Source organism: Mastigoproctus giganteus, chromosome 14 (genome assembly GCF_048544385.1).
Source record: "Mastigoproctus giganteus isolate SK-2022 chromosome 14, ASM4854438v1, whole genome shotgun sequence".
NCBI classification, from domain to species: Eukaryota; Metazoa; Arthropoda; class Arachnida; order Uropygi; family Thelyphonidae; genus Mastigoproctus; species Mastigoproctus giganteus.
Genome location: NC_143588.1, coordinates 93,770,264 through 93,789,632, shown reverse-complemented (window position 1 = coordinate 93,789,632; position 19,369 = coordinate 93,770,264). Strand labels below are relative to the sequence as shown.

General features: G+C 39.9%; 2 non-coding genes across 2 annotated transcripts; both read left to right on the top strand.

Annotated features, from left to right (window-relative positions):
* The first annotated feature begins 13,315 nt into the window (after window positions 1-13,315).
* TRNAD-GUC (transfer RNA aspartic acid (anticodon GUC)) lies at window positions 13,316-13,387 on the top strand. Its single transcript has one exon. It is a non-coding gene; the product is annotated as a tRNA-Asp (tRNA).
* Window positions 13,388-17,970: 4,583 nt separating this feature from the next.
* Window positions 17,971-18,042, top strand: TRNAD-GUC (transfer RNA aspartic acid (anticodon GUC)). Its single transcript has one exon. It is a non-coding gene; the product is annotated as a tRNA-Asp (tRNA).
* The last annotated feature ends 1,327 nt before the right edge of the window (window positions 18,043-19,369 follow it).

Here is a 19,369-nt window from a genome sequence, read left to right as displayed (position 1 = left end):
CAGATGAACAACGGTACAGAACACAACACATGAACAATTCCCACACACTTTTAAATCTCTGGCATTTCCCAGTGAACTGGTTCACCACAATGAAAGCAACGCGGAGATGGGGGAAACCCCTGGTGCCGTAAGACAACAACACACACTTACACTTACACTTACACTTACTCAGGATGGCAGGTCATCGTCGTTTAGATGATTCTTTGAGATAGCGGGCTGTTGGACGACTTGAAGCCAGGCAGTCGCAGGCGGAGGTGGCACGTTGGCTTAATGTATCACGCAGTGTCGTCTCGGCACTATGAGAGCAGTTTCAGGACACAGGAACCATTACAAGAAGAGCTGGCCAAGGTTGCCTGAGGGCTACGTAAACCAAAACAGACCGATATCTGGCTCTAACAGCAAGACGGAGCCGTACAATATCCTGTCATCAACTGTCTCTTCAGGTTCCTGCAGTTACATGTGAAAACATTTCCAACCAGATTGTGTTAAGAAGGCTCGATTCCAGTGAACTCTATGCTGCTGCTGTTGTTGTTGTTGTCGTTGAGTTTTTTAGGAGCATCGGCGACTAAAACCATGTTGCTCCGTGTATATTGTCTGTAAATTGCTGTGTTCTGATGTCCGAGTTTCCGGGAGAAAAAAGAAACATGCTGTATGACTACGAATTTTATGAAGATCTTCGTGTTGAATTAATCATCCAAGTGCGCCTTAATCCCAAAAACCGGGAACACTACTTACTGGAAGATGAAGCCTCATATATAGCGTTCACCAAGTTTGCCCAGAACCTGTATGCTAGACGCTTGACCATTCCTCTGCCTGCAAACTTCGAACAGATGTGTCAAACAAAGCTTCTCAGAGACCCCCAACCAGATGTCAGGTTTGACTGCTTGATCCTGCATGCAAGACAAAACTGGAACTCTTATGAGAAGTGAGAAAACTCCACTTCCCAGAACATTGACTACCGGACGGGACAACAGTCCCATGAATGACTCCCAACTGTGACATTTTGCACAACCTGTTCAGCCAAACCAACATTGGATCGCCTCTCCTGGGCCTCAAGTTTTTCTGGATGGTGCAGACCTGACCCTGCGGTCTGGTTTGCTCCCACCCATGCACACAGGCCACATTGGCAACCTGAGCCAGCTCTCTTGTCTGGCTCACTGTCTCACCTCTTCCTGGCAGGTGGGGAGGGGACAGTAAACTGTCCCCTCCCCACCCTGCCACCCTATTTCTTCCCTCTGGTGGGGCATGGGCATGCTCCACTGTAAACTGGAGTTGCCTTCCCTTTCGGCTCCATATTTCTGTCTATTTGCCCCCCAGTCTTCAGCCTTCACCCCGCTCTATCTGATAGCAACGTGAACACGCCCCACACAATCTAAATTAATTTTGCCCAACATTTTTGACTTCTAGCGCTCCCCGCGACGCGTACGCGATTTTTTTTTTTTTTTAAGGTCCTAGCCACTGAAATCTTAGGAAATTAGGTGGCAGGACCTGCCAGAGTGAACTATATACTAGTGAGTACCTGGTCTGCCTCCACGGGGCTAAAGTGGGACAACGTCGGGCCTCAGTAGGGGTCTGGCGGCTAAATGACCAGACTGATGAACAACGGTACAAGGCATCAAATATATACAAAGTCCATACACTTTTAAATCTCTGGCTTTTCCAGTCAACTGGTTCACCCACAATGTAAACTACGCGGAGATGGGGGAAACCCCTGGTGCCGCTTGACCCTAAACACACTTTACACTTTACACTTTACCTCGTCTGAGACAGACTAACTCAGCCATATTTCATTGTTAAAAAGCCCCATAAAAATTCCTCCCGTCATCGACGGGATTCAAATTCAGGTCTTCCACCCGGTGTGGGGAGGATGGCGATCCTACCAACTGTGCTACCCACGAGAACTGGACTAGGCACGGAAGCCAGTAGTTTGTATCTCATTAATCCCAAACTACCACAGAACCCATCAAAACTGGTGCCATGAACATGTGACTTGGAGCCCTAAAAAATGGAGCACAGTTCCGTTCTCTGATGAATCCCGATTTAGCGTATAAACAAATGCTACGCATTATTTCATCGGGAGACAACGAAGAATGTGGTACCATCCCTCCAACATCAAAAAAAGGACACTTACGGTAGAGGCGCTGTTCTCGTGTGGGGCGGAATAATCATCAACGACCAAACCCCTCTTCAAGCTTTTGATAGGGCTACCGTAACTGCGCAGAGATACCGAGAACAGATCCTCGAACCCTATGTACGGCTATTTAGTGGTGCGGTTAGCGCAATTTTTTTATTTTCATGCAGGACAACGCCACTGTACATAGAGCTGAAGTAGTGGAGGAACATCTTGAAACTGAAGATATACAACAACTGCCGTAGCCAGCTCGATCACTAGTCTTAAGCCGGATCGAACAGGTGCGGGGAACGCCCATGGGTGTCGCATTGCACTCCGAGAGTCAACTCCTGGGTCACTTGGTGAGCTAAGCTCTGTGCTGGGGAAAGAATGGGAATTGGAATAAGGGTGTCTGCACGATTCTGCTGCCACAGAATTGTGCAGACACCATTATATTGAGCATGGTTCATTGCTGTCAGGCCTGTTTTACCGATGGAGGGAATCTTACGTCGTACTGATGTCATGTGACCATATTTTTGCTCAATTTGTATCGACTTCTGTAATGGACCTTTTTCGTAATTCTTATACCAAGCCCTTATAAATGTCCCTTATATCTGTCCGAAGTTTCTCGCTGTTTCCTCATTTCATCGTTATTCTATGGTACACCACCATACCAAATTTTGTGCCGCTTCATGGCACACTGCACGAGTTACACCACATTGTCTATTGGTTCTGTTAATTTGTCGAGCCGTGTAGTGAACTATATAATTTGTTCAAAATAGACAAAGTTCCGATTTAATTGTCTTGGGAATTAGGTCTCAGTTCTGGTAGAGATTAACACTTTACTTTTAAATGTTTCGATTAAGACGGATCTTCACCAAACTTCAAGTAACGGTGTTATATGAAATTTGGTGAAGTCCCACGTAATGTTTTTCACACATTAAAGTCGGCCACAGAGTGAAAATAACCCAAAACTTTTTTTTTTTTTCTTATAATTTTTTTTTTATGAAAACTGCAAACACGAAATGTATCCAAACGTATAGTACTTAGTATCATGCATGAGGGAGATGCTGGAAACTTTGCTGTGGAGAATAAACTTCAGTTTCACCCTTTGGGCCTTCAACAAACAAAGTGGTAGTATTGCAGCGGTTGATGGGAGTCATCTACCACCCAGAATTTTCTATTCAGTGTGAGAAAGCAGCAATGCTAGCCACTGTGCTACCGTGAGTGCAAACTCTACGCTGCACTCATGTAACATGTAGCTTAATGTCCAAGTTTGCAGACGATACGAAGGTTGGCAGGGTTGTTAAGGACACTACTGACAGTATAATAACGTTCAAAAAGACCGCCAGTGCAATGTTGCGGTACTGTGGCCTCAAAGCAGATTCCAGTTGCAAAATGGCGACTACCCTGCGAATGTGGTCCAAAACAGGTGTTCGTGAAGTTATTCGCTTTTTGCAAGCAAAAGGGTCTTCACCAAGTGACATTCACCTTGAACTGGTTGCTGTGTATGGCGAAAAGGTGATGACAAAGAAGCAGGTGTGTTTTTGGTGCAATGAATTTAAAGCGGGCCGTGTTGACATTGAAGATCGACATCGGGCCGCAGACCTTCATCGAACAAGACAGAAGACATTAAGGACATCGTTCTTGAAAACAGGCGAGTGAAACTGCGTGAAATTGCACAAATAGTGAACGTGAGTAAGTCGTCTGTTCACGCAATTGTTTAAGATGTCCTTGGCTTTCGAAAAGTGTGCCGCTGGGTGCCCTGACAATTGTCAGACGAGGACAAAGCAAAACGCATGGGGATGTGTCTGGAGAACCTGTTGCGATACAGCGACGAAGGAGAGGATTTTTTCGCTCGCATAGTCACAGCAGACGAAACGTGGGTTCATCACCTTACCCTGGAGAGCAAACAAGACTCCATGACCTGGAAACATCCACAATCTCCTGTGGGCAAAAAATTCAACACTGTTCCCAGTGTCCGAAAAGTCATGGCCACAGTGTTCTGGGATCGCCAAGGCTTTCTGTTGGTGGATTTCTTGCCGAAGGGAGAAACAATCAATGCACAGCTTTACTGTGCAACGTTGAAAAAACTGAAAGCCAACATTCGACGCAAACGATCAGGACTCCGGCGTGATTTTCTTGCACGACACGCAACTCCACACACTGCCCACACCACTCGTGAGTGATTGCGCCGTAATCTTTGGGAAACTCTGTTACATCCGCCCTACAGCCCAGTCTTAGCGCCTTCAGACTTCCATTTGTACGGCTCTCTGAAAAAACACCTTTCAGGAAAGCATTTCACCACGGATGAGGAAGTTCATCAGGCGGTGGGATGTTGGTTATTGCGTGTGGGCACGGACTTCTTCAGTACTGGTATTGATAAACTGATCCATCGTTGGGACAAGTGCATCAATAAAACTGGAGACTTATCTCTTGGTATGTAGTTTCAACTTGTTATTATTAAACATAATCGAAAGAAAAAATTTGTTACCTTACTTTTCGGAAACCCCTCGTAGTATATTAGATCGATACGGAATAGCGTAACGTATATCCCGAACTTGATAGCGTAAGGTTTAACGTAAAACTAGATAGAGTAATACTTCTTGTTGTTGTTTAAGAGCTATTGGCGCAAGAGCAGCTTAGTCATATGTGTATGCCCGATTTGCAATCGAGCAAGAGTCACTTCTTCCTGTCTATTCGATCGGAAGCTAGTAGGCCACGGTCGAAGCGTTTCTTTCATCTAGCCAGTGTTGTTGCCATTGTTTTTTACTGCTTTTGTCGATTAAGGTATTGTAATCTGTATATGGTATTGTGCAAAAGGCATAATCAGAGATGGAAGCTTCTTTTGCTGCTTTGTCTGCTCTTTCGTTTCCAGTTATTCCTGTGTGGCTTGGGATCCAACATAATCTGATATTGCAATTTCTTTGTAATAGCTTTGATACTGAAAATTGGACATGGTGCAGGATTGGGTGTCTTTTGGTATTTGCATTCTGCAAGGTAGTAACAGAGTTCAGCGAGTGCGAGAAAATTATGCTGTTTGCTAACTGTTTATGTTTGATTTGGTTTATAGCCATCGAAATGGCTTGTAATTAGGGGGTGGATGGAATCTATCCAGTTATATTGAAGGAGGCAGCAAGGAAGTAAGCAAACCCTTAGCCATAATTATGAGAGCATCCTTAGATTCAAGGGAGGTCCCCATGGACTGGAGACGTGCAAATGTATCCCCAATTCACAAAGGAGGTCCAAAGGGTGACACAAATAATTATACACCTGTTCATTTAACTTCTGTTCCAGGGAAAATAACGGACGCATTGGTTAAAGAATCGTTGTAGGATCATCTAGACAAGACTGTAGCAATAGGTCAGACACAGCATGGGTTTGTTAAAGGGAGGTCTTGTCTGACCAATTTGATTGGATAGTACGATGTGGTCACAAAGGAACTGGATACAAAAAATAATATTGATATCATATACTTGGATTTCAGGAAAGCTTTTGATATTGTTGCACATGGAAGACTACTGTACAAATTGGAGCGGTATGGCATTAAGGACAAGTTGTTGCAATGGATAAAGGGATGGTTTATGGGAGACAGCAGAGAGTGGTAATAAATTGACTGATGTTATTACTGGAGTTCCCCAGGGTTCTGTGTTGGGCCCACTATTGTTTTGTATATTTATCAATGATATTGATGAAGGTATATCAGGTTTAATGTCCAAGTATGCAGTTTTTTTTTTTGCAGATGATACAAATTTTGGCACAATTGTTAATGACAGTAAAGACAGTGCGCTAATGCAACAAGATCTAGAAAAGTTTGGCATATGGACTGAGAAATGACAAGTGAAGTTTAATATTAAGAAATGCATAGTACTGCACATGGGTAGAAGTAACCCCAGAGAAACGTACCAACTGTGTGGTACTACACTCAGGGAAGCAGATAATGAAAAAGATCTGGGAGTAGTTGTGTAATCAGATATGAAGTTTTCTGAGTGGTGCAAACAGGCTGCCAGAGCAGGTAATGGGGTATTGTCGATGTTATACAGGAATTTTTCTAGTAGGGAAAAGGAGGTGATTATCCTTTTATATAAAGCAATGGTCAGTGCACGCCTTGAGTACTGCGTACAGGTCTAGAGGCATCATTTTAGGAAGGATGTAGAGTTGCTTCAACGAGTACAGAGAAGGGCAACAAGGTTGGTGAGGAGAACAAAGGGGTTCTCTTTCCAAGAAAGGCTTAAGTTCTGCAAATTGCAGCGCCTGGTGCCTATGCACCTGCAAGGTAATCTGATTGAGGTGTATTAGTCCTTGAATGGTTTGAGCAGGCTCAATTCTGATGGGATACTTCCCCTTGCTCAGATTACGAACCTGACCGGGCATAGATTCAAATTGAGGAAAGACAGTTGTAGAATAGATGTGCGGAAGTTTGCCTTTAGCCAGTGGGTAGTTGATTGCTTAAACAGACTTCCAGCTTCATCATGTCGTGGAAGTTGATAGCTTAGTAAAATTAAGGAACTATGCAAACATTTGGAGTGACCGGATGGGTAAAATGGGAAGGGTTTTTTTTTTTTTTTTTCTTTTTTCGTTTGGCTGATGCTCTATAAACTTGCTTTTTGGATCACTTTGCTCAACTAATGCTAATGCTAACAGTAGGAATTCCAAGAAATATTTTATCCCACTAGCTATTTATGATTCTCTCTATTCATTATTTTTTGGTTATTAAATTATAGGAATAACATAATTATAATTAATTACAGAAGTCAATCTCGATATACGTTCATTTGATGGCATCAGAAAGTGTATTAAATTTATGGAATGATCGTTATAGGAAGAATGACACACCATGGTGTTTGAAATCCAGACATGAGTAAGTAGATTTCTTTTTCGCAAGTAAAATAATAATATATAATCATTACTTTCAACGAAAACTCTATGAGCCAGCAATGAGAAGCGAGGTGATGCAGGTTTAAAAGTACTTCATACCTCATTTAATCAGTAAAAATTACACGTCGTTTTTCATATACACACATCTAGTTATAGTTTGTCTTTGCCATGAAAGCGAAAAGAACTGATGGAAATTCTAAAATAATTGTATGATTATATTATTTGTGAATGTTTCCTATTAATTGCGAGTGTTTATGGTGAATTATTTTCTTGAATGATAAACTCGAGTTTCACGAAAAGAAAACGGTGAAATTCTTCCCCGAGATCGATTAACTTAGCCAGCTTGTGAAAAAAGAAAACGCATAAAAATTCCCCTCGTTTTGACGAGATTCGAACATGGTATGGAAGGACAGAGATCGTAAGCACTGAGGTACTAGCTGTATAATAAGTGAAATATATTATTTCTAGGTGAACTCCTATGCAAGGAGCTTTGCATTAGCAACACGGAATGGACTGGTCTCTGACGCTGGTGAAGTCTCAAAGTCGGGACCCGCTGATATAAGAATTGTAGTTTGCACACATGGTAATCAGTTTTTTAATATCGGCGAGGAAGAATATGTCAGCGTCCAGATCTTTCCGATTTCGAACGTGGAATGATTGATGATTGTGGGGACAAGACTGTCAGGTGCCAGTATCTCGACAACAGCCAACATGGTTTTAGTGCTCCGTTTTGTGGTATCATGAATCTATCGTGACTGGATTGAATCAACAGCGGTCGAACAATCAGCCAAAGGCTATACATGAGACAGTGATACTTTGCAACAGTTTCATTTGAAACAGGCAACATTGAAAACAAACTAAGTGCCCCCCCCCCCAGTTGATTAATTAATATTCGAAGAAAAACGTGGTTTTGAAGAAAACCTGTCTCTTCTGTTTTATTATTCAGTTTATTGCATATGCTTCACCCCTGAACAGTCTTCAGCTAGGAAGGTGCCTTATAACTTAGACGGCAAACATAGAAGTCATACATAAATTACGCATAGAATAATACTACAAATAACATCCAATACGAACAAATAAAGCACATATACATATATACACTGACACAAACAAAAGGTAGACATATAAACACATACGCATCTTAATATATATATATATACATACAAACAAATAATTTAAAACAAATTAATCCTTCAGCAAAGTAGAGTTCATGGGAGATTCCATCCTGAAGGAGATAATCAGGAAACTTCTACAGTTGTATGTGGTGGTATGTGATGTCCTGTATCTTCTCAGATCTGTACGTTTTCTCATCACAGAACTTGTGGGGATCAATCTTCAGGGTGTTGTACGTTTGGAGGATGTTAGACGGAAAACATCTTCAAAGCATAGTTAAATTCTGTAATAAGCTTCTTAGGGGAATCCATGAGCTATTGCAAAGGACGCGGGAAACCCTAGGGCCTACTACAAGATTATGGACATTTGAGGGTATCAAGGCGATCTGTGAGGAGTTGACAGAGATTGCGCAGATTTCCTGCAATGAGCAACTGATTCCAAGAAGTGCAACCAAGGTTAGCGTACATGATTGATCTCGAGATGGTGTAAGGGTGGCCATTCACGGTTCACCCACCTTAAAATCCAGTACTCGATACCCATGAATTTTTTTATGTTAGTGAGGGAAGCACTTGTTAAACTTAACAAGTGCAATCCTTCTCTTTGCTGTAACACCTACTGAATCCTCAACTTCTAGCAGATTATCAAGTGTAATGATCATCAAAAGAGACTGATGCTGGAATGGCATGTTTTCGTGGAACAACTTTGGTCCTTCAATCTAGTGGAAGGCTCTGTGAACACAGAGCATGTCTGAACATGGTCGCAGATCAAAAGATCCGATAATTTTGCATGTTTGTGCTTAGGGATATGGATATTTTCAATATGATAATTCAACCATCCATCAAGCCATGTGTATAAAAGGATAGTTGACTCCATGCCACGACCTGTGATCAATGATTTGGGCTAATAGCGATCCAACACGCACATAATCCTAATAGAGTGACCTAGCAGTACAGTCTTATTATTATTGTTGTTTATTGTTTAGAAACGTTATACGTGCTGTATATAACTATATATAGAAAGTGATAAATTTCAAATGTTACTTATTTGTTTAATAAAAATCTGTTAATATTAATTTTATATTGATATTAGCATACTCGAAAAATACAAGAATCAGCTAATAAATGAACGCCAAAATATACAGATATTTGTTCCCCTCTGTGGAAAGAGTGTGGATATGAAATGGTAAGTTTGTTTCCTTTTCTATATGAACTAAGAAATAAGTGATAAGAACTTGTATTTTTGTTTCTTTCTTTTTATTCTTCTTAATCTACAGCAGTTTCTCGATCAGGACATGTAGGAGTATGAGGTAGACACGAATAAGTTTCAGGATTACTTTAAAATATTTTTAAAAATATATTTTATTATGTTAATGAATTGATAGACACCACATTATTATATCACGTGATATATTAAGAAATTTATTATCGAAATGATACGATTCTAAAGGAATTTAACACATCAATGTCAAACACTTGAACAATTTATGGCTACGTTTCGGAAAAGATGAGAAATAGTGAATTCCCGAAACCTAGCCATAAATAGTTTTAAATGTTTGGTATTAAAGTGGTTCAGTTCTTTTAAAATTGAATCATTTGGAGGTCAGATGAACTAATGAGATTCGTGGCAGAGAAGAAAAATGCGTGGAATGCATATAAATTAGCAGGTGACACAGAAGCCTATGGCAGATATAAGCTAGTCTGTAATCAAGTCACAAAGAGAAATCTTTGGCAAAGGATGCAAAGAAAAACAGCAAAGACTTCTTTACTTATATAAACTCTAGAAGGAAGGGGATGAATCAGATTGGTCCACTTGATATCGATGGTTCGACTGCTGATGATACGGCTCAGATAGCTGACAAACTGAATTTTGCATCTACATTCACATATGAGGAATTCTGTAAGGAAGGGGAGGACAGAAGTTTACTAAACTCTAACAGAGAGCTAAATGATTTTGTAATAATGGAGAGCAAAGTGGATGAGAAATTTTTGCAGTTAAACATAAAAAAGGCACGTGGGATAGATGGAATCTATCCAGTTACATTGAAGGAGGCAGCGAAGGAAGTAAGCAAACCCTTAGCCATAATTATGAGAGCATCCTTAGATTCAGGGGAGGGCCCCATGGACTGGAGATGTGCAAATGTATCCCCAGTTCACAAAGGGGGTTCAAAGGGTGATGCAAATAATTATAGACCTGTTAGTTTAACTTCTGTTCTGGGGAAAGTAATGGAGTCACTGGTTAAAGAAGTGATGCAGGATCACCTAGAGAAGACTGCAGTAATTGTTCAGACACAGCATGGGTCTGTTAAGGGAAGTCTTGTCTGACCAATTTGATTAGATACTACGATGTGGTCACAAAGGAACTGGATGCAAAAAATAATTTTGATATCATATACTTGGATTTCAGGAAAGCTTTTGATACTGTTGCACATGGAAGACTACTGTACAAATTGGAGCGGTATGGCATTAAGGGCAAGTTGTTGCAATGGATAAAGGGATGGTTGAGCGGGAAACGGCAGAGAGTGGTAATAAATGGACAATGCTTCACGTGGACTAATGTTATTAGTGGAGTCCCCCAGGGTTCGGTGCTGGGGCCACTGTTGTTTTCAATATTTATCAATGATATTGATGAAGGTATATCAGGCTTAATGTCGGAGTTTACAGATGATACAACGGTTGGGAGGGTTGTTAATAATGGTAAAGACAGTATGCTACAGCAACAGGATCTCGATAAGTTGGGCAAATGGGCTGAGAAGTGGCAACTGAAGTTTAATATTAACGAATGCAAAGTACTGCATATGGGTAGCAGTAGCCCAAGAGAAACGTTCCAACTCTGTGGTAGTACACTCAGGGAGGGAGGTAGAGAATGAAAAAGACCTGGGGGTAATTGTGCAGTCGGATATGAAGTTCTCTGAGCAGTGCAGGTGGGCTGCAAGAACAGATCATGGAGTTTTGTCAATGATATGCATATATAGGAATTTTGCTAGCAGAGACAAGGCGGTGATTATACCTTTGTATAAGGCAAGGTCAGGCCACCCCTTGAGTACTGCGTACAGGTCTGGAGGCCTCATTTTAGGAAGAATGTAGAATTGCTAGAACGAGTACAGAGAAGGGCAACAAGATTGGTGAGATGAAAAAAGGGGTGCGCTTATGAAGAAAAACTTAAGTTCTGCAAGTTGCAGCACCTGGAGACTAGGTACCTGCGAGGTGATCTGGTTGAGGTGTATAAGGCCTTGAATGGTTTGAGCAGGCTCAATGCTGATGGGGAGTATCCCATTGAGCTTGCTGAGATTAAGTACCTGAGGGGGCCTAGATTGAAATTGAGGGAAGACAGTTGTAGAATAGATGTGCGGAAGTTTACCTTTAGCCAGCGGGTAGTTGATTGCTGGAACAGACTCCATCTTTTGTTACCTCTAAAAAACAAGAAAATGCAAGTTATCTATCCGCGGAGGCAAACAAGACAATCAGGAAACTAGAAGAATATCTACACTATTGGTCTGAAACTTAATGAAAAGAAAACTGCCCAAGTGACATGACTTTCACCAACAAAAAGAAGAAAAACGAAATTACGATATTTGCGAACGTATTGTTCGCAAAGATCAAAAAAGACCAGAGTTCAAAAAGTACCCACAAATGTCGACCTTGGCCTTAGGTGGAATGAAGGATTAAATTTCATACCTCACTTCGAATACATTAGAAAAAAGACATACGCAGCACTCTGGAGCACTAGCGAAGACTCACCTGTCTTCGAAGCCCTCATCTGATGATTCAATACATCCTTAAATGCATTACGTCAATTCCGTTGTACGCATCATCTATCTGGTCAACGGCCCCCGAGAACAACATCAAGGCCTTCTTAGGAGTAGAATACTGGCTCCTGAGATGGCTAAATAGGATCGCTAGGAAACCGTTTACCATTTCAAGAGCGGTTTTGTATGCCAATCTTGACATTACACCCTATCGTCATTACTAGAAGCATATTCACTCTGGCAAAGAGTTAATATGCTTCTACGATTGGTGTATATTTTCCGAAAAACGACAGGGGGCACGTTCCTTGGTGTACCTACCCTGAATCCGCCACTGGGATGAAACAAACCTTTCTTGGTCAAAAAATGTGTCCTATGACCAATACGTTTTATGAATACAAACCACCTCCTGCCATTCCCTGTACACTCCATTCAATGCCTCTTGTGATCTTCTGCCAAATGAATATCAGAAAAATGTTGAACAGTCTTGATAACAAGAAAGCGCCATGCCCTAATGGTATTTCTCCACTTGTTCTCAAAATCTATGCTCCAGAGTTTACTCCTGTTCTGTGTCGCCTTTTTACACTTTCTTATTCCACTAGTGTTTCACCTTTTGCTTGGAAATTTGCTCATATGCAGCCAGTTCTAAAAGACGTTTGCAAATCCCTCCCATCCAATTATCGTCCCATTGCACTTCCTTCTACACTTTCTAAAGTAATAGGGAAAGCCATTAACCGCCAACTCCTAATCTATCTAGAAACCTTTCATGTGATCAATGTTTGGTTTCCCTCAGTATCAATCCCCTGATGATATACTGGCTTATATTACTTATCTATGGACAAATTCAATGGAAAAGTTTGATGAAACTCAAGCAGTTGCTATTGACGTTTCAAAGGCTTTTCATAGTGTTTGGCATAAAGATCTTCTAAATAAGTCTCCACCGTGTGGATACTTATTTAGAAGATCTTTATGCCAAAACTGTTTTCTGTAATTGGGTATCCGATTTTCTCCTTGACCGCTCACTGCGTCAGCAAGTGATAGTAAACTGCTGTCTGTTTTCTGATTCTCTACTAATGCCAGTGTTCCCCAACATTCCATTCTTTCTCCCATTGTTTTCCTCTTTTGTATTAATGACATTCTTCCATTGACTGGAAATCCCATCCATAGTTTTGCTGATGAAAGCACATTGCATTCAACCTTACAGTTTGAGAAATCTTGCCCTGCACAAACAGCTTCAACTTCTCAAACATCCACTACCATTCTACTAATTTTTTAATGCTCAGCATTTATCCATCTCCTCCCCAGTTTTTCTTGTCCTTTTCCCTCCTCCAAAATGCCTATATTTTTCTACTATATATGACCTAGTATAATATTTTTAATCGACAGTTTTTGATATACATAAGATACTTATAATGTACTCATGTATATTATATTACATGAAAAGTGTTATTATTAAAAAGTGACAGTACCGTTTCTCGGTAGTATAGTGGTGAGTATCCCCGCCTGTCACGCGGGAGACCGGGGTTCGATTCCCCGCCGGGGAGAGGAAGTACTTTCCTTTTTACCTCTCTCTTATTCATTAAATAGAGTATCGTGGAACTTGATTTACTTCTCTTTTTATTCATTTATTTATTTTTGCATAAATGGTTGCCTTGCCCATTCTTTCAATTTAATGCAACTAATTGATCTATACTCGATAAATGAAATTGAATGATCCGAAAAAACCTGCATTGGAGTGCGTGGAGGAAACCCTCCCTGAATAACTACTGTACAGAAAAAAATTTAAAATGTCTTAATATAGTGAAAGCAAAATTATAACCTGAGCGTAGCAGATTAGTCGGCACGATCCATCAGCTTCTGCCACTCGTGTAGAGGGGCCTGGGTTCGAATCCTGTGGTTGTTGTTGGGGATATTCGTATTCTTATAAGTCTCTTTAATTTTGCTGGAACACACCTGTGACATCTGGGAAGTCACCATGAAGGAGTGTACCTGATCAGCCACAATGGATAGCTAATTTTTAGCATTCAGAGTGCAGTCTATGGGTATCAGGGCTCAAAAGAGATTCTCAGAAAAACATCCGCCATACCGAAACACTGCCCCCTGCCTGTTTATGTTGGATAAGTGCTCGCAGTTTTTTTGTCTAACCTCCATCTATGTCCACATTGCATAACAGGAAACATGATTCATCGGAAAATTCCTTTTTTTTCCCAGTCGTCAGCGATGGGTGGCCATAAGCGTGGGTATCTTAACTGGGTTTCCACTGCGGGGGCCCATACGGAGATGGATTCGTTGGATCGTGGTCTTGAAAACATCCCTGGTTAAAGTCCATGTTAGTCGTTCTACCATTTTCTGGCTATTGGCTCTCACAAGACGGGACAGCTTATGTTCACAGAAAATTTATTTATTTATTTTAATCTAGTTCTTTGCCTTCCAACCTTTTTTCTAGACGCGAAATCCTTTTACGACATCCAAACGGTAAGCCCGAGAGTGTAATTTAAAATAAAATTGTAATTAAATGTAAATATAATTTAAAATATCTTATGCCGACCGGGCTAGCCGAGTGGATAAAGTACCTGCACAGCAACCCAAAGGTCGCGGGTTCGATTCCCGCCTCGGGCTTGGATCAGAGTACTGCAAAAACCTTGGGAGGTGCAATATGGCCAAAGAAGACGATGCGCCAACAATTACCAAATCAAAAAAAAAAATTAAAATATCTTATGGCACTCGCATTTGAATGCACTTTTGTTCCAGTCTAAGTCAATGCTAAATAAGATTAACGATTGTATTCATATTGTCGAAATGATTAATTGCAGATTCATTTGTCAAAGTGATCGTGCCAGAGGATATACAGAATTTTTTTTTAATCTTAGGCTAAGCCCTAATATTCAAAAACAGCATTAATTTAGAAATTTAAAACAGTAGCACACATGTGTTACTGTTACTGTTTATTTAAATTAAATTTAAAAATATGTTAATATATCTTAAAAATTCCTCATCTCTGAAATTTTTTATAAATTATCTATATAACGAAGGTCATAAAATCTCTGTCATTAAAAATCTCACGGAATCCAGTTTGAGATCTACGTTTTACTTCATAGTGATGTGTGTGTATTGCCTTCGTATTCAATAAATTTTGAATTGCTTAATATTATTATTAAATTGCTTTACATGTTCTGACATAAAAATCCGAAGGAAACTCATCTGCCTAAAATGAATAACATGTGTGAGGCTGAAATCAGAACTAATAACAACTCTAGTTGTACAGAACTTTAAGAATAGCCCAGCCCCACACGCTATTCGAACTCTCTAAACCATTTTTTTACCTGCCCGTTTTGAAGTCTATACGGCCCGACCCGAACCGCATTTGTTTTTCAAATTCATTACCCATACCCCACCCACACGAACTGATTTTTATCCCAGTCTGACTGAAATTTTTTATATGAATAAAATAGCTAACATTAGTTTCTGAAGCTTTATATTAGTAAAAAAATTAACTTTCAGATTCAAAATTCGATTTTAATAATTATTAAGGGGAATGTCCCCTGCTCGCCCACCCCCGCTTTTCTACGTAAAATGTAGAGGCATACGGAGTAAGTAAAATCTTTTCTACATTTATGTAAGACACACCTGTCGAAACGCACTGGTCGATATCTAATCTGGAAATTACCTATGTAAATTATTTGCCTGTGCATTTGTAGTGCACGGCATTCTCAAGGTCGAATAATTCTCACGGTAAAACTCTAGAACGGTGTACAGCCTCCAACATGGCAGCAAGCAAAACAGTGATTAACAAGTTGTGACGCCCATATTTAGACAGACGGACAGGGACGAAGCAGTGATTGGCAAATGCCACTGCTTTCCCCACCCACTGTCCTCCTATGATATGCCTAGGGTGTTTTCCATTTTAAAACAACGGGCTGGAGGGAAAAACGCCCTACCTAAGCTAAGGCTCCTCCTCGACTACATAAAACAATCAGAAAAGGAAGGTGCCTTCACCTGTCAATTATCGTCATCTTCCTCGCTTTCGTTGAAGTACCTGCCGGTGTATACTATACTGGACTTCAGCCAATATCACAGTGTAATTATTTACCTGCTTTTACATAGGTCACTCAGGAAAAGGCTTTTTGCTTCGGGTTCCATAATACATGAGGAATATTGTTGCACCCGAAAGAGCAGAACTAAAATATTTAACTGAAATATTTACAAACTACACAAATATTTAAAATATTTACAAAATACTAAACTATTTACAAATATAAAATATTCATTAATATACAAAAAAAGTTACAATGGAACATCAAACGTTAGACAGTGAATCACGTGCACGAGATTGGAGAACGTTATGGAGGCCGTTGCCAATAATTAATTGCATTTGTAGTGACGTAATTGCTTCTTCTCCCATTGGCTCGAATAAACATCACTAGGAGGAAAACTTTTTTAATGTATAGATAGATATAACAATAATAATTATCCAAAATAATTATCTATATTAATTATAAAAAAAAGAAGATGTAATAAATTTACCATATTTAATTTTCTGTTTGTACTCCGGGACGACCAAACGGTCAGAGGCATTCACGAGATAGACAGAATACAAGAAACAGCACCATATTTAGAAGCACAGGCTTGTACCCCGGTTATTCAAGGCACGTGTACTTATGCACCCGCTCGCCTGAGCACTCTGTTACGGCGGCCATAAATATACTGTAATTCCAATTGGTAGCTAGTAACAGGAATCTGTTACATTAGTGAGCAAAAACATTAAGAAAAATAAAAACAAAGTTAAACGAAATTTTATTATGCTATGTTTAATAAAAAAAAATAATGAAAATATACCTCCCCGGCGGGGAATCGAAACCCGGTCTCCCGCGTGACAGGCGGGGATACTCACCACTATACTACCGAGGATTGGTGAACGATGTGCTAATAATAACCCTTTTCACGTCAGTATAATAAATGCTTTTACACGGTACTATGGAAGAGTCTTTGTGCTATCGGGTGATCAACCAGTCACATGATTTGTTTTATGCAGATGTCCCAACTAGTGGAGCACTCAGAATTTTGCGGTAGCGGGAAATGAGCAGAATATATATATTTATTATTATTATTATTATTTTCATTAGCCATATGGTGCAAGGAAGCCTGAGGCTTTTGCTGCACCAGGCTCCATTTGTATTTATCCACTTGTTCTTAAAACATATGCTCCAGAGTTTACTACTGTTCTGTGTTGCATTTTTACACTTTCTTATTCCACTTGTGTTTCTCCTTCTGCTTGAAAATTTGCTCATATGTAGGCAGTTCCTAAAAAAAGGTTAGCAAGTCCCTCCCATCGAATTATTGCCCATTGCGGTTACTTCTACACTTTCTAAAGTAATGGAGAAATCCATTAACCGCCAACTCTTAACTGTCTAGATATCTTTCATGTGATCAATGATCTGGATTCCAGATTCAAGGAACTGGTTTCAGTCAGTGTCAATCCACTGATGATATACTGGCTTATGTTATTCATCTATGAACAAATTCAATGGAAACGTTTGATGAAACTCAAGCAGTTGCTATTGACGTTTCAAAGGCTTTTCATAGTGTTTGGCATAAAGATCTTCTAAATAAGTCTCCACTGTATGGATTGCTGACTGTTTTCTGTAATTGGGTATCCGATTTTCTCCTTGACCACTCACTGCGTCAGCAAGTGATAGTAAACTGCTCTCTGTTTTCTGATTCTCTACTAATGCCAGTGTTCCCCAACATTCCATTCTTTCTCCCATTGTTTTCCTATTTTGTATTAATGGCATTCTTCCATTGACTGGAAATCCTATATATAGTTTTGTTGATGATAGCACATTGCATTCAACCTTACAGTTTGAGAAACCTTGCCCTGCACAAACAGCTTCACCGTCTCAAACATCCACTACCATTCTACCAATTTTTTAATGCTCAGCATTTATCCATCCCCTCCCCACTTTTTCTTGCCCTTTTCTCTCCTCCAAAATGCCTATATTTTTATACTATATATGACCTAGTGTAATATTTTTAATCGACAGTTTTTGATATACATAAGATACTTATAATATACTCATGTATATTATATTACATGAAAAGTGTTATTATTAAAAAGGGACACTACCGTTCCTCGGTAGTATAGTGGTGAGTATCCCCGCCTGTCACGCGGGAGACCGGGGTTCGATTCCTCGCCGGGGAGAGGAAGTACTTTCCTTTTTACCTCTCTCTTATTCATTAAATAGAGTATCGTAGAACTTGATTTACTTCTCTTTTTATTCATTTATTTATTTTTGCATAAATGGTTGCCTTGCCCATTCTTTCAATTTAATGCAACTAATTGATCTATACTCGATAAATGAAATTGAATGATCCGAAAAAACCTGCATTGGAGTGCGTGGAGGAAACCCTCCCTGAATAACTACTGTACACAAAAAAAATTTAAAATGTCTTAATATAGTGAAAGCAAAATTATAACCTGAGCGTAGCAGCTTAGTCGGCACGATCCATCAGCTTCTGCCACTCGTGTAGAGGGGTCTGGGTCCGAATCCTGTGTGTAGTTGGGGATATTCGTATTCTTAAAAGTCTCTTTAATTTTGCTGGAACACACCTGTGACATCTGGGAAGTCACCATGAAGGAGTGTACCTGATCAGCCACAATGGATAGCTAATTTTTAGCATTCAGAGTGCAGTCTATGGGTATCAGGGCTCAAAAGAGATTCTCAGAAAAACATCCGCCATACCGAAACACTGCCGCCTGCCTGTTTGTTGGATAAGTGCATCGCAGTGATTTCTCATCTCAGTTTTTTGTCTAACCTCCATCTATGTCCACATTGCATAACAGGAAACATGATTCATCGGAAAATTCCTTTTTTTCCCAGTCGTCAGCGATGGGTGACCATAAGCATGGGTATATTAACTGGGCTTCCACTGCGGGGGCCCATACGGAGGTTCGTTGGAACGTGGTCTTGAAAACATCCCTGGTTAAAGTCCATGTTAGTCGTTCTACCATTTTATGGCTATTGGCTCTCACAAGACGGGACAGCTTATGTTCACAGAAAATTTATTTATTTATTTTAATCTAGTTCTCTGCCTTCCAACCTTTTTTCTAGACGCGAAATCCTTTTACGACATCCAAACGGTAGGACCGAGAGTGTAATTTAAAATAAAATTGTAATTAAATGTAAATATAATTTAAAATATCTTATAGCACTCGCATATGAATGCACTTTTGTTCCAGTCTACGTCAATGCTAAATAAGATTAACGATTGTATTCATATTGTCGAAATGATTAATTGCAGATCCATTTGTCAAAGTGATCGTGCCAGAGGATATACAGAATTTTTTTTTAATCTTAGGCTAAGCCCTAATATTCAAAAACAGCATTAATTTAGAAATTAAAAACAGTAACACACATGTGTTACTGTTACTGTTTATTTAAATTAAATTTAAAAAAATGTTAATATATCTTAAAAATTCCTCATCTCTGAAATTTTTTATAAATTATCTATATAACGAAGGTCATAAA